Source organism: Mirounga angustirostris, unplaced genomic scaffold (genome assembly GCF_029215605.1).
Source record: "Mirounga angustirostris isolate CCGP_5_RB_7025 unplaced genomic scaffold, mMirAng1.0.hap1 SCAF_9, whole genome shotgun sequence".
Taxonomy (NCBI): domain Eukaryota; kingdom Metazoa; phylum Chordata; class Mammalia; order Carnivora; family Phocidae; genus Mirounga; species Mirounga angustirostris.
The window spans coordinates 59942721-59955272 of record NW_026991717.1 but is presented as its reverse complement, the minus strand read 5'-3'; the positions used below and the strand labels follow the sequence as shown (position 1 = coordinate 59955272).

The 12552-nt window shown below is 41.3% G+C and overlaps 1 protein-coding gene across 2 annotated transcripts in view; it reads right to left on the bottom strand.

Annotated features, from left to right (window-relative positions):
* ELL3 (elongation factor for RNA polymerase II 3) overlaps positions 1 to 12552 on the bottom strand; it is a 28264-nt gene that overhangs the window by 14186 nt on the left and 1526 nt on the right. The window lies entirely within an intron of this gene.

Here is a 12552-nt window from a genome sequence, read left to right as displayed (position 1 = left end):
GGACCCTGGGATCATGACCTGAGCTGAAGGCAGACACTTAACAACTGAGCCACCCAGGTGACCCACATCATTAGTTTTTGATGTAGTGTTCCATGATTCATTGTTTGCGTATAACACCCAATGCTCCATTCAATACATGCCCTCTTTAATAGCCATCACCAGGCTAACCCATTCCCCCCACTCCCCGTCCTCTCTAGAACCCTCAGTTTGTTTCTCAGAGTCCATAGTCTCTCATGGTTCGTCTCCCCCTCCAATTCCCCCCCCTTCATTTTTCCCTTCCTACTATCTTCTTTTTTTTTTTTTTTTAACATATAATGTATTATTTGTTTCAGAGGTACAGGTCTGTGATTCATCAGTCTTACACAATTCACAGTGCTCACCATAGCACATACTCTCCCCAATGTCTATCACCCAGCCACCCCATCCCTCCCACCCCTACCCCTCCAGCAACCCTCAGTTTGTTTCCTGAGATTAAGAATTCCTCATATCAGTGAGATCATATGATACATGTCCTTCTCTGATTGACTTATTTTGCTTAGCATAATACCCTCTAGTTCCATCCACATTGTTGCAAATGGCAAGATTTTGTTCTTTTTGATGGCTGCATAATATATATATATCTTCTTTATCCACTCATCTGTTGATGGACATCTTGGCTCTTTCCATAGTTTGGCTATTGTGGACATTGCTGCTATAAACATGGGCATGCATGTACCCCTTTGGATCACTACATTTGAATTTTTGGGGTAAATACCCAGTAGTGCAATTGCTGGGTCATATGGTAGCTCTATTGTCAACTTTTTGAGGAACCTCCAGACTGTTTTCCAGAGTGGCTGCACCAGCTTGCATTCCCACCAACAGTGTAGGAGGGTTCCCCTTTCTCCACATCCTCGCCAACATCTGTCATTTCCTGACTTGTTAATTTTAGCCATTCTGACTAGTGTGAGGTGGTATCTCACTGAGGTTTTGATTTGGATTTCCCTGATGCTGAGCAATGTTGAGCACTTTTTCATGTGTCTCTTGGCCATTTGGATGTCTTCTTTGGAAAAATTTCTGTTCATGTCTTCTGCCCATTTCTTGATTGGATCATTTGTTCTTTGGGTGTTGAGTTTGATAAGTTCTTTATAGATTTTGGATACTACCCCTTAATCTGATATGTCATTTGCAAATATCTTCTCCCATTCTGTCAGCTGTCTTTTGGTTTTGTTGACTGTTTCTTTTGCTGTGCAAAAGCTTTTTATCTTGATGAAGTCCCAATAGTTCATTTTTGCCCTTGCTTCCCTTGCCTTTGGTGAGGTTTCTAGGAAGAAGTTGCTGTGGCTGAGGTCGAAGAGGTTGCTGCCTGTGTTCTCCTTTAGAAGATTTTGATGGACTCCTGTCTCACATTGAGGTCTTTCAAGCATTTTGAGTCTATTTTTGTGTGTGGTGTAAGGAAATGGTCCAGTTTCATTCTTCTGCATGTGGCTGTCCAATTTTCCCAACACCATTTGTTGAAGAGACTGTCTTTTTTCCATTGGACATTCTTTCCTGCTTTGTCAAAGATTAGTTGATCATAGAGTTGAGGGTCCATTTCTGGGCTCTCTATTCTGTTCCATTGATCTATGTGTCTGTTTTTGTGCCAGTACCATACTGTCTTGATGATGACAGCTTTGTAATAGAGCTTGAAGTCCGGAATTGTGATGCTGCCAGCTTTGCTTTTCTTTTTCAACGTTCCTCTGACTATTCAGGGTCTTTTCTGGTTCCATACAAATTTTAGGATTATTTGTTCCATTTCTTTGAAAAAAGTTGATGGTATTTTGATGGGGATTGCATTAAATGTGTAGATTGCTCTAGGTAGCATTGACATCTTCACAATATTTGTTATTCCAATCCATGAGCATGGAACGTTTTTCCATTTCTTTGTGTCTTCCTCAATTTCTTTCATGAGTATTTTATAGTTTTCTGAGTACAGATTCTTTGCCTCTTTGGTTAGATTTATTCCTAGGTATCTTATGGTTTTGGGTGCAACTGTAAATGGGATTGACTCCTTAATTTCTCTTTCTTCTGTCTTGTTGTTGGTGTATAGAAAGGTAACTTTACCGAATTCCTGTATGAGTTCTAGCAGTTTTGGGGTGGAGTCTTTTGGGTTTTCCATATAAAGTATCATAGCATCTGCAAAGAGTGAGAGTTTGACTTCTTCCTTGCCGATTCGGATGCCTTTTATTTCTTTTTTTTTTTTGTCTGATTGCTGTGGCTAGGACTTCTAGTACAATGTTGAATAGCAGTGGTGATAGTGGACATCCCTGCTGTGTTCCTGACCTTAGGGGGAAAGCTCTGTTTTTCCCTATTGAGAATGATATTCACTGTGGGTTTTTCATAGATGGCTTTTATAATATTGATGTATGTACCCTCTATCCCTACACTCTGAAGAGTTTTAATCAAGAAAGAATGTTGTACTGGGGCGCCTGGGTGGCTCAGTCATTAAGCGTCTGCCTTTGGCTCAGGTCATGATCCCAGGGTCCTGGGTTCGAGCCCCACATCGGGCTCTCTGCTCGGCGGGAAGCCTGCTTCTCCCTCTCCCACTCCCCTTGCTTGTGTTCCCTCTCTCGCTGTCTCTCTCTCTGTCAAATAAATAAATAAAAATCTTTTTTAAAAAAAAAAGAAAGAATGCTGTACTTTGTCAAATGCTTTTTCTGCATCTATTGAGAGGGTCATATGGTTCTTGTTCTTTCTTTTATTAATGTATTGTATTACATTGATTTGCAGATGTTGAACCAACCTTGCAGCCCAGGAATAAATCCCACTTGGTCTAAGTTACCTTAATTTTTAAAAATTCTTTTTTCGGAGCACCTGGGTGGCTCAGTCATTGGACGTCTTCCTTCGGCTCAGGTCATGATCCCAGGATCCTGGGATCAAGCCCCACCTCAGGTTCCCTGCTCAGCGGGGAGCCTGCTTCTCCCTCTCCCACTCCCGTTGCTTGTGTTCCCTTTCTCGCTGTCAAATAAATAAGTAAAATCTTTTTTAAAAAATAAAAAATAAAAATGCTTTTTTCTTTTTGCTAATCTGTCTGGGTGAGTTCTATTGCTTTGTATTCTAGCTCACCGACCAGTCTTCAGCTTTATCCAGTCTGCTTTGAACCCCTCTAGTGTACTTTTTTAGTTCAATTATTGTTTTCTTCAGCTCTGTAACTTGTTTGAAACTTTTAAATATTTTTTTCAGTTTTATTGAGATATAATTGACATAACCATTTTTTTTTCTTTTTAAGTAAGCTCTATGCCCAATGTTGGGCTCACACTCATGACTTTGAGATCAACTCACATTTTCTACTACTGAGCCAGCTAGGTGTCCCTGTTTGGAAATTTCTTATATTTTCTATCTCTTTGTTGAGGATCTCACTGTGTTCATCCATTCTTTTCCCAAGTTCAGTGAGCATCTTTATGGTCACCACTGTGAACTGTATCAGGTAGATTGCTTATCTCTGTGTCACAATGTCTTTTTCTGATGTTTTGTCTTGTTCTTTCATTTGGAACATATTCCTGTCTCATTTTGACTGACTTTTTCTGTATATTAGGCAAATCAGCTACCTCTCCCAGTCTTGAAGGAGTGAACTTTTGTAGGAGATGTCATGTGGAGCCCAGAAGCATAATCCCCTCTGCCCACAGGGGTAGGCAGGGTTGGCACCTGGCCTGGCCAGGATGCACAGCTGCATTGGGTGTGCAAGGGTGATCCCATGTACTTTTTTTAAAGGAAAAAAATGTTTTAATTGTGGTAAAATACACATAGCTAAATTAACATCTTCATCATTTTTTAGTGTACAATTTAGTAGTGTTTAGTACATTGTACAACCAATCTCTAGAACTCTTTTCATCTTGCAAAACTGAAACTCTAAACCTACTGAACAACAACTCCCCATTTTCCCCTCCTCCTAATCACTGGCAACAACCCTTTTCTGATTCTATGGATTTGACTACTCTAGATACCTCACAAGTGGAATCAGACAGTATGTATCTTTTTGTGACTGACTTACTTCACTTAGAATAATGTCCTTAGGGTTTATCCATGTTGTAGCATGTATCAGAATTTCTTTCTTTTTTAAGGCAGAATAAGATTCTATTTTATGTATATACCACATTTTCCTTGTCCATTCATCTGTCAATGACACTTTGGCTACTTCCACCTTTTGGCTGTTGTGAATTAATGCTGCCATGAAAATGGGTATACAATATCATGGGTGTATTTTTTTTTTTTTAAGATTTTATTTATTTATTTGACAGAGAAAGACACAGCGAGAGAGGGAACACAAACGGGGAGTGGGAGAGGGAGAAGCAGACTCCCTGCCGAGCAGGGAGCCCGATGCGGGACTCGATCCCGGGACTCCAGGATCATGACCTGAGCCGAAGGCAGTCGCTTAACCAACTGAGCCACCCAGGCGCCCATCATGGGTGTATTTTTAAAAATGTACTTAAAAACATTATTCTGAGAAGCCATCTATGGTCTTTACTAAACTGCCAAAGGAGTCCATGGCACTTAAGAATCCCAGTGAGTGGTCTGGCTGGGATTTGAACTCAGGCCAGCTGTCTCTAGAGCCTGTGTTTTTTTCCATACTTATAAAGTCATGTCACCTCAGCAGACTATATTCTTCTACATCAGGACAGGTTCTGCATCAAGGTATATGGAAGAGGGGTGAGAAGACATTTACTAAATGTTCATGTGCTCCTGTTTCTACAATTATTGTTTTAGGTCTTCTCATCCTTCCATCCTTCCCATCCCCCATTCTTCTCACCACCACATGCTTTGGACTTGGGAATCCTGTCCAGTGGACACAGGTGTGTTTCTCTCCTTCTTACCAGAGTCTGCTGGCCCTATAGCCCTCTGGCTCTGAGGTGTCACTCTGCACTAAGAGGGCTCAGTTTACTGAGAATCATATGTTCTCCCAGGGTACTGGTTTTGCTGTATTGAGGGTATACTTTAATAGATGACCCCAGCACAAGACCTTGAAACCCTGTCTTAGTCTAGCAGGAGGAGGGCCAACATATTTTCCAGCAGGGTAGCAGAGAGTAGCCTAGACTCTGTTATATATTAGCTCCTTGCCTTTGAACTTCTGCCCAAAGTGCTGAGGGAGAACTACAAAGGGGACACTTGAAGGGAATAGATAAATTGACTGCTACAGTAGGGATGGTTGACAGAACTATGCAGTAGTTGAGAGTTTTAGTAAGCAAGGAGTAGGCTAGAGGGAATGGGAAGCAGAGTAGAAAATTGAATTGCGAAGGGGCTGTAGACTATCAGGGAAACTTGCTTATCCCCCTGGTGTCTCTCAAAGCAGAGAAGAAGAAATAGAATTTATGTATGAATAGGGCAAATGCAATTCAGCTGAACCAAGGGAAAATCAGAGGTATCCGGAGGAGGTGCTGCTCTGAGATCCTAGCTTTGCTTATAAGATGTTAATAGAGGTAGGTCAGACGGAAAGGAGGTATTCAGTGGAGGCAAGAAGCCATTCAGGAATACCAGTATTCAGGACCGAGACATTATCACCCAAACCACAAGCTCAAGGTGAAAGTGAAAAGTACCTTAGTTCCCCTCCTCAGCCATTTCCTGGTCCATATTTAGTAGCTTTTCAAGAATGGAGACCTCAGCTAGCCCTGGGTCTCCCAGAAGTTAGAACATGCTTCCAATGCAAAGCCACCTCCCCCTATGGGGATAAACTTAGCCATGCTTTTTATGGATTCGTCCCCTTTCCTGTGTATCCTAGTCTATGGATATGCTCCCAGTTCTTCCTCCTCCTCTTCTTATTTTTTCCCTGTCAACACTTTCTTCTCTCAACCCAGATGTATTTCCCACTGGGAGTAGGGACTAGAGGTGAGGGAGATGCTTCTCTGACAGCTAGTGACATGTAAATGAAGAGTTCCTAAGATATCAGTACCTAGACTCCCTCTCATTCTACTCTCTCCTTCTAAACTATTTCATTTGAAACCGTGGTTGGGTTTTTAACTTAGTGTTTGTTTGTTTTTATGGAAGTTATACATGAACATACAAGTTCTATACAAAACATAATGAAAAATAGAACTATTATCCCACTTGGTTTCCCACTGCTTAAAGCAGACTACAACTCCTTTAGCTGCTTCTTCTGGCATTTGTTGCCTTTTTAAAATATCATGCAGTTTCTGGATTTTTAACTTTCTGATATTAGTCACTGACTTCTATTTTCTTTTTTTTTTTAATTTTTTTTAAGGTTTTATTTATTTATTTGACAGAGAGAGACACAGCGAGAGCAGGATCACAAGCAGGGGGAGAGGGAGAGGGAGAAACAGGCTTCCCACTGAGCAGGGAGCCCGATGCGGGGCTCGATCCCAGGACCCTGGAATCATGACCTGAGCCGAAGGCAGACGCTTAACGACTGAGCCACCCAGGCGCCCCTGACCTCTATTTTCAAAAGGAGGACTTAACTCTCTCATCCTTCTCATAAATATGCACATACTTTCTCTCTCCATCCTCCTAATGTAGTGTTATTTTAGTAAGATCAATATTGAATGTTTATATTTTGAGTGTGTAAATGTTATTTACCAGCTGTGACAGTTAGTGTACTGTTTACATTTCCTTTCTTGTATGCTTCTCCCCAAATTATCTATTCGTTTTTTTTTACTTAGTTGCTTATGTACTTATTATCAATTTATTTTCATACTGTCTTCTAGAAGTAGAAATCTCTCAATATATTCAAATACAATCAGATAATTTATCAGTTTTTTCAGTTTCCATTTTTTTTCCCTAAGATATATGCCTCCAGAGCCTTTCATCCTCCTGTTCTAATCTGAAATGGTTGCTCTCTAAGCCTGCTGCAAAGGTATCATCCTGGGATCTCCCTTCACCAGCAGTCTGAGGATTCCTTTTACTTATCTCCTGTGTTGGATGCTCTTTTTCCTGGATCCTATGATTTTTTTTTTCTTGGTTTACTCATTTTGGTAGTACACCTTCAATATCTTATAGAAAAAGGTGCATGGTAGGTTGTCTTTTTAGACTCTGTATGTCTTTGTTCTATTCTCATACTTAATTGATAGCTTGCTTGGGTGAAAAAATCTAGGTTATTTTTCTTCAAATATTTGGTGACATTGCTCCATTGTCTTCTGGCTTCCTGTATTGCTGCTGACAAGTCTGAAGACATTCTTTTTTTTTTTTTTTTTTTAAAGATTTTATTTATTTATTTGAGACAGAGAGAATGAGAGAGACAGAGAGCACATGAGAGGGGAGAGGGTCAGAGGCAGAAGCAGGCTCCCTGCCGAGCAGGGAGCCCGATGCGGGACTCGATCCCGGGACTCCAGGATCATGACCTGAGCCGAAGGCAGTCGCTTAACCAACTGAGCCACCCAGGCGCCCGTCTGAAGACATTCTGATTCTTCATCCTTTCTATGTGTTCTATGTTGTGCCTTGGAAGCCTTTAGGATCTTCTTTTTGACTCCAGTGCTCTGATATGTGGTGGTGTAGATCTGTTCTCATTCCCTGTGCTGGGCACTCAGTGGGTCCCCTTCATTTTTCTTTTACTTTCCTCTCATTCTGAAATTCATATAATTCAGATGTTGGACCTCCTGAATGGATTCTTTAATTTTCATATTTTTTCCTCTTCTACTATCCACCACTATCTCTGTAATATTTTTTCAACTTTTACCTGCCAACCCTTCTATTGATTTTTTTCTTTCAGCTATCATAGTTTTAATTTCTAAAAGCTCTTTATTATTCTCGGAATGTTTGTTTTTTTATAGCTCCCCTGTTTTTATTCAATATCCGCTTCATCTTTAAGGATACTAATTATAGTTTCCCTCCTATTTTCTTTTGTTCCTATAATTGTTTCTGTATCCTTGGAGACCTTATTTTCTGTTTTGTTTTGTCCTAATTTTATATTGAGTGCTTTCTCCAATGCTTGATGATCCTTGGGTATCCACTCATCTCTACAAGGAAGGCACTGAAAAGCTGACTAGAAGCTTGGTATGCATGGGGAAGGCTGGTTGCACTTTAAGATAATCTGATTGGATCGTTTCCTTATGTGACCCCTTATATGCATCTAATTATTCAAGCTTTCCCCACCTCAGGGCATTAGCATATGCTGTTTCTGTTGCTTGTGTATTGATTAAAATGTATTTGGCTGAAGTAACAGAAATCTGACTCAAGACAGCTTACACAAAAAAATATGGTTCTCATAGCAGGAAGCTCAGAGGTAGAACAGATGTTACAGTTGATATATCCAGTGGCTCAAGAGCATCATCAAGAACCAAGATTCCTTCTACCACTCATTTTGCTTCAACCTAAAGCTGGCCCTCCTAGGTCATAGATGCCAGGAGCGGTAGGGGTTCTTTACCTCTTTGTTCAAGTCAGTGAGACAACACTGTGCATCCCCTCACAATGGAACAAAACCCCTTCCCTTTGGTCTGGTCAGGCCAAGTTAGGTCACATGCTAACTCCTGAATCAATAACAATCACTAGGTGAATACTATGCAAACAATGGCTTAGGTCTGGGCTCCTGAGCCAATCAATATTAAGAGGGATGAGTTTACTTTGATTGACTTAGCCATTCTGGACCACCCTTAGAATACAGGGTGAAGGGGGAGAATTTCCTAAAGCTGCACTGCTTTTCCTTGATAGGAAGGGATGTAAAGAATGATAGGGATTCAACCATACTGCTGGAACCCTCTTCTACTTTTCCTGCAACTGGCTCCAGGCCTCAGTTTAAATGTCACTACAGAATTGGCTCTCTCCCATTAATCTTTATCCTTGAACCTTTGTTTCTCTTAGCACTTAGTGCAAGCTGTAATTTTATATTGTTCAGTTTACTTGTGAATTGTCAGTCTCCTCCACTAAAATGTTAACTTCCTGAGGTCAGAGACCACATCTATCACTGTTTCATCACTGAATACTCAGTGCCTAGAAGTGTCTCGCACATAATAGACGTACAGTTAATATTTGATGAAGAAATGAATGAACTCAGGAATAAATAGTATCTTCCTTTCTCACCGAGTCTCCAAAATATATTTTGAAGCTGCACACTGCCATTTCTGCTGCCACCATTTCAGCTCAAGCAGCTATCTTCTCTCCTTTATGTAGTGGACCGCTTTTGTTTTATCTGTCTACATTTTCCTTTCATGGGGAACAAACTCCCTTTCTTTGATAAACCTGTTCCTTCCCCATACTAATCATGTGTTTCTAGTGGGGCTATTTATATCCTGCCATTATATCCTGCCCAACACTTATCTCCCTACCACAAGGGTAGATACCCAACCTATCAGAGTCCTATCCTGGAATTTTAAAAACTAAAACTAAAGGAAGAGATTCAGCCCCTCTCTCTTGGGCAAGCTGTGAGATGTGAAGGCAGGTACCATAGGTGCCCATTTCCTGTCAAGGGATCTGGGAGGGAGAAGATGAAACAAAGATAAGAGACAAGGAGGCATTCCCTGTTACCTTGTGGTTCTTGATGGGCTAGCCTGAGGGAGCAGGGCCTTAGGGCCTTCATATGTACTATATCCCCTTACTATCCCCTCTCCTGAAATGTTCTCCCTGCCTTTCTTTCGTTGGCCTGGCTGACTCCTCATCTTTTGGCCTCAGCTCAAATGTCACTTGCTTCACTTCCCTAATCAAAGTTAAGGTCTACAGGTATACTTCCTTCACAGAACTAGCAGTACTATGATTTCTTACCAGGACAGGCAGAAGAACTGTTCACAGACAGTCTTCATTCAGATTATATTGAGACCTGTTTTGATGGGTAGGTGCTTATGCTGTGTACCCTGTTAAATATTTTTAATATCATCTTTACGTAGAATCTGTTATCTTCTTTCACAATCAATTTGCATATATGCACAAGCTGTTTCCTGTCTACACTCTATGTTCTATATATATATATATATTTTTTTTTTTTTTTTCTTTTATCGTCATTGTATACCTAATGTCTAAACAATAGTTGGCACATAGTTGGTGCACAACACAGTATGTGTTGAAAGAATGAGTGAATTTTTTGGGCAACTCCTGGAAAAATTTTAGACTGGACGGGTGTGGCAACCAGTCCAGGTTCTGACAGGATTGGAAACTGAGTCTTGGTCATGGGGTAATGTGGGGTGAGTTGATAAGAGGCGACTAGTTATAAGGCTGTTCTACTCTCTTACCCACCTGAGATGCTGGAGTTGATAAGGAGGTAAAAGGTGCCAAAGAGAACTTGCTTACTCATCCTATAATATTTCACTCACAGTATGGCTTGGTTTTCCCCATGGGGCTGGTTCTGTGGTCTCTTTACATGCAAGGGGATCCAAGTGGCTTGGCTCCATTGGGAACCTGAGGCTGGTAAGCCAGATAGCCCAAATTCTGCTTATGAACTGCGGTCAAACTGCTGCTGTAGGTCTGCAGGTGATGTCCCCACCCTTTAAGTCAGTTTCCTTATCTTGCCACTTTGTATCTGGGGTCCTTAAATCCTGCCTTACCTCCTTCTCGGTTTCAGAGCCTTAGGTCCTCGTCCTCTATAATTTATTCCCTCTCAATTTTGTGATGAGTTTAAATGGAGGTATTTTCCCTCCCCCTTGGCTACTGGCCAGCAGCTTCAGTTCTTTACCATATGGGCCTCTCATGAAATGGCAGCTGGCTTCCCCCAGAGCCAGTGATCCAAGAGAGAGAGGAAAGCAGAAGCCACAATATCTTTTATGATTTAGCATCAGAAGTGACATATCAGGGGTGCCTGGGTGGCTCAGCTGGTTAAGTGTCTGCCTTTGGCTCAGGTCATGATGCTGGGGTTCTGGGATCGAGTCCCACATCGGGCTCCCTGCTCTTTGGGGAGCCTGCTTCTCCCTCTCACTCTGCTCCTCCCCCAGCTTGTGCTCTCTCTGTGAAATAAATAAAATCTAAAAAAAAAAAAAAAAGTGACGTATCATCACTTCTGCCATATTCTATTGGTCACACAGACCAACCTTGATTCAGTGTGGCAGAGGACTTCACAAGGATATAAAGACCAGGAGGGAGGAATCACTGGTGGCCATTTTAGAGACTGGCTACCTCAGAAGGGTTAGAGGAATTTAGAGAAGGAAAAGAAAGTTTTAGGACTTGGAAGGAGATGGAGGAGACATTAACTGAATGCCTATTATGGGCCAAGGCCCCACACTTTTTTTTTTTTTTTTAAGATTTTATTTATTTATTTGACAGAGAGAGACACAGTGAGAGAGGGAACACAAGCAGGGGGAGTGGGAGAGGGAGAAGCAGGCCTCCCACAGAGCAGGGAGGCCGATGCGGGGCTCGATCCCAGGAACCTGGGATCATGACCTGAGCTGTAAGGCAGACGCTTAATGACTGAGCCACCCAGGCACCCCATGGGCCAAGCCCTTTGTATCTGTCTTAATCTCTTCCACAACACTAAGGGGTAGAGATTATTCCCATTTTTCATATAAAGGAATTGAAACATGGAGAAAGTAAGTGTCTAAAATCAAATCCAGTAAGTTGCCAGAGTGAGGATTTGTTCGTTATGTATGCCACCAGTGTTGATCTAGTACATTTAATATGTACCAAAGGGTGGGACATATGCTACTTGTGGTATGAGAAACAACTTTAGGTAGTAGAGAGACATAGCATTAAATAACATTGAAAATATAAAAATTATTTTTAATCCTCTGTATCAAGAGAAGGCTTCAGTTTCAAAGACTTATGCCTTATTACCTCTCTAAAACTTGTTAATTTATCTTTTTTAAGAAAGAGAGGGCAGGCCCCAGGTTCAGCATCTTTGACAATGATATTACTTTGGTAGAATTTGATAATATACTTCATTTTCATTGTATTGACTTTTATTTAAAAAAAATTTTTTTTTTAAAGATTTTTATTTATTCATTTGACAGAGAGAGACACAGCGAGAGAGGGAACACAAGCAGCGGGAGTGGGAGAGGGAGAAGCAGGCCTCCCACAGAGCAGGGAGCCTGATGCGGGGCTGATCCCAGGACCCTTGGATCATGACCTGAGCCGAAGGCAGACGCTTAAGGACTGAGCCACCCAGGCGCCCCCATTGTATTGACTTTTAAAGTTACTTTCTGTTTGTAGTCAGGTGATACTGATTTTAAATTTACTAAAGGATTATATGAAGTTTGATTTGTAACTTTTATTTAAGTTTGGTACATTTTAAGTAATAGTAGTTCAAGTGATACTTTGGTATGGCAAAAATTGTGAGGATGGCACTGAGGTTTATTGCCTTCAGGTCTATGTTGAGGGTGCAGCTAGTCTGAAGTTCCAGCCTCAACTCGGTTCCGCTATGAGCACCAACTGGGAGAATCATGTAATAAATTTTACAAACAGTCCTTTGCTGTGATATTTCCTAAGCATTTCTCCTTTATCCAATGAATTCCTCAGGACTGGTGGGGAGTCTTGCAGACAGTGGAGCTGGGAAGGAGAATGAGTTTAGTGCCTACGTTTCCTGCTCTATTTAACTGTCTCTTAACAAACACATCTTACAGATGTGGCTGGTGCAGGCAGTATAGTGGGGAAAAGTCCAGAGGGAGAAATGTACATAGTATGTGTATTTCCCAGTCTCTTAGTCCCTGATCCAACTCCATAGTCTGTGATTTTGGGGTC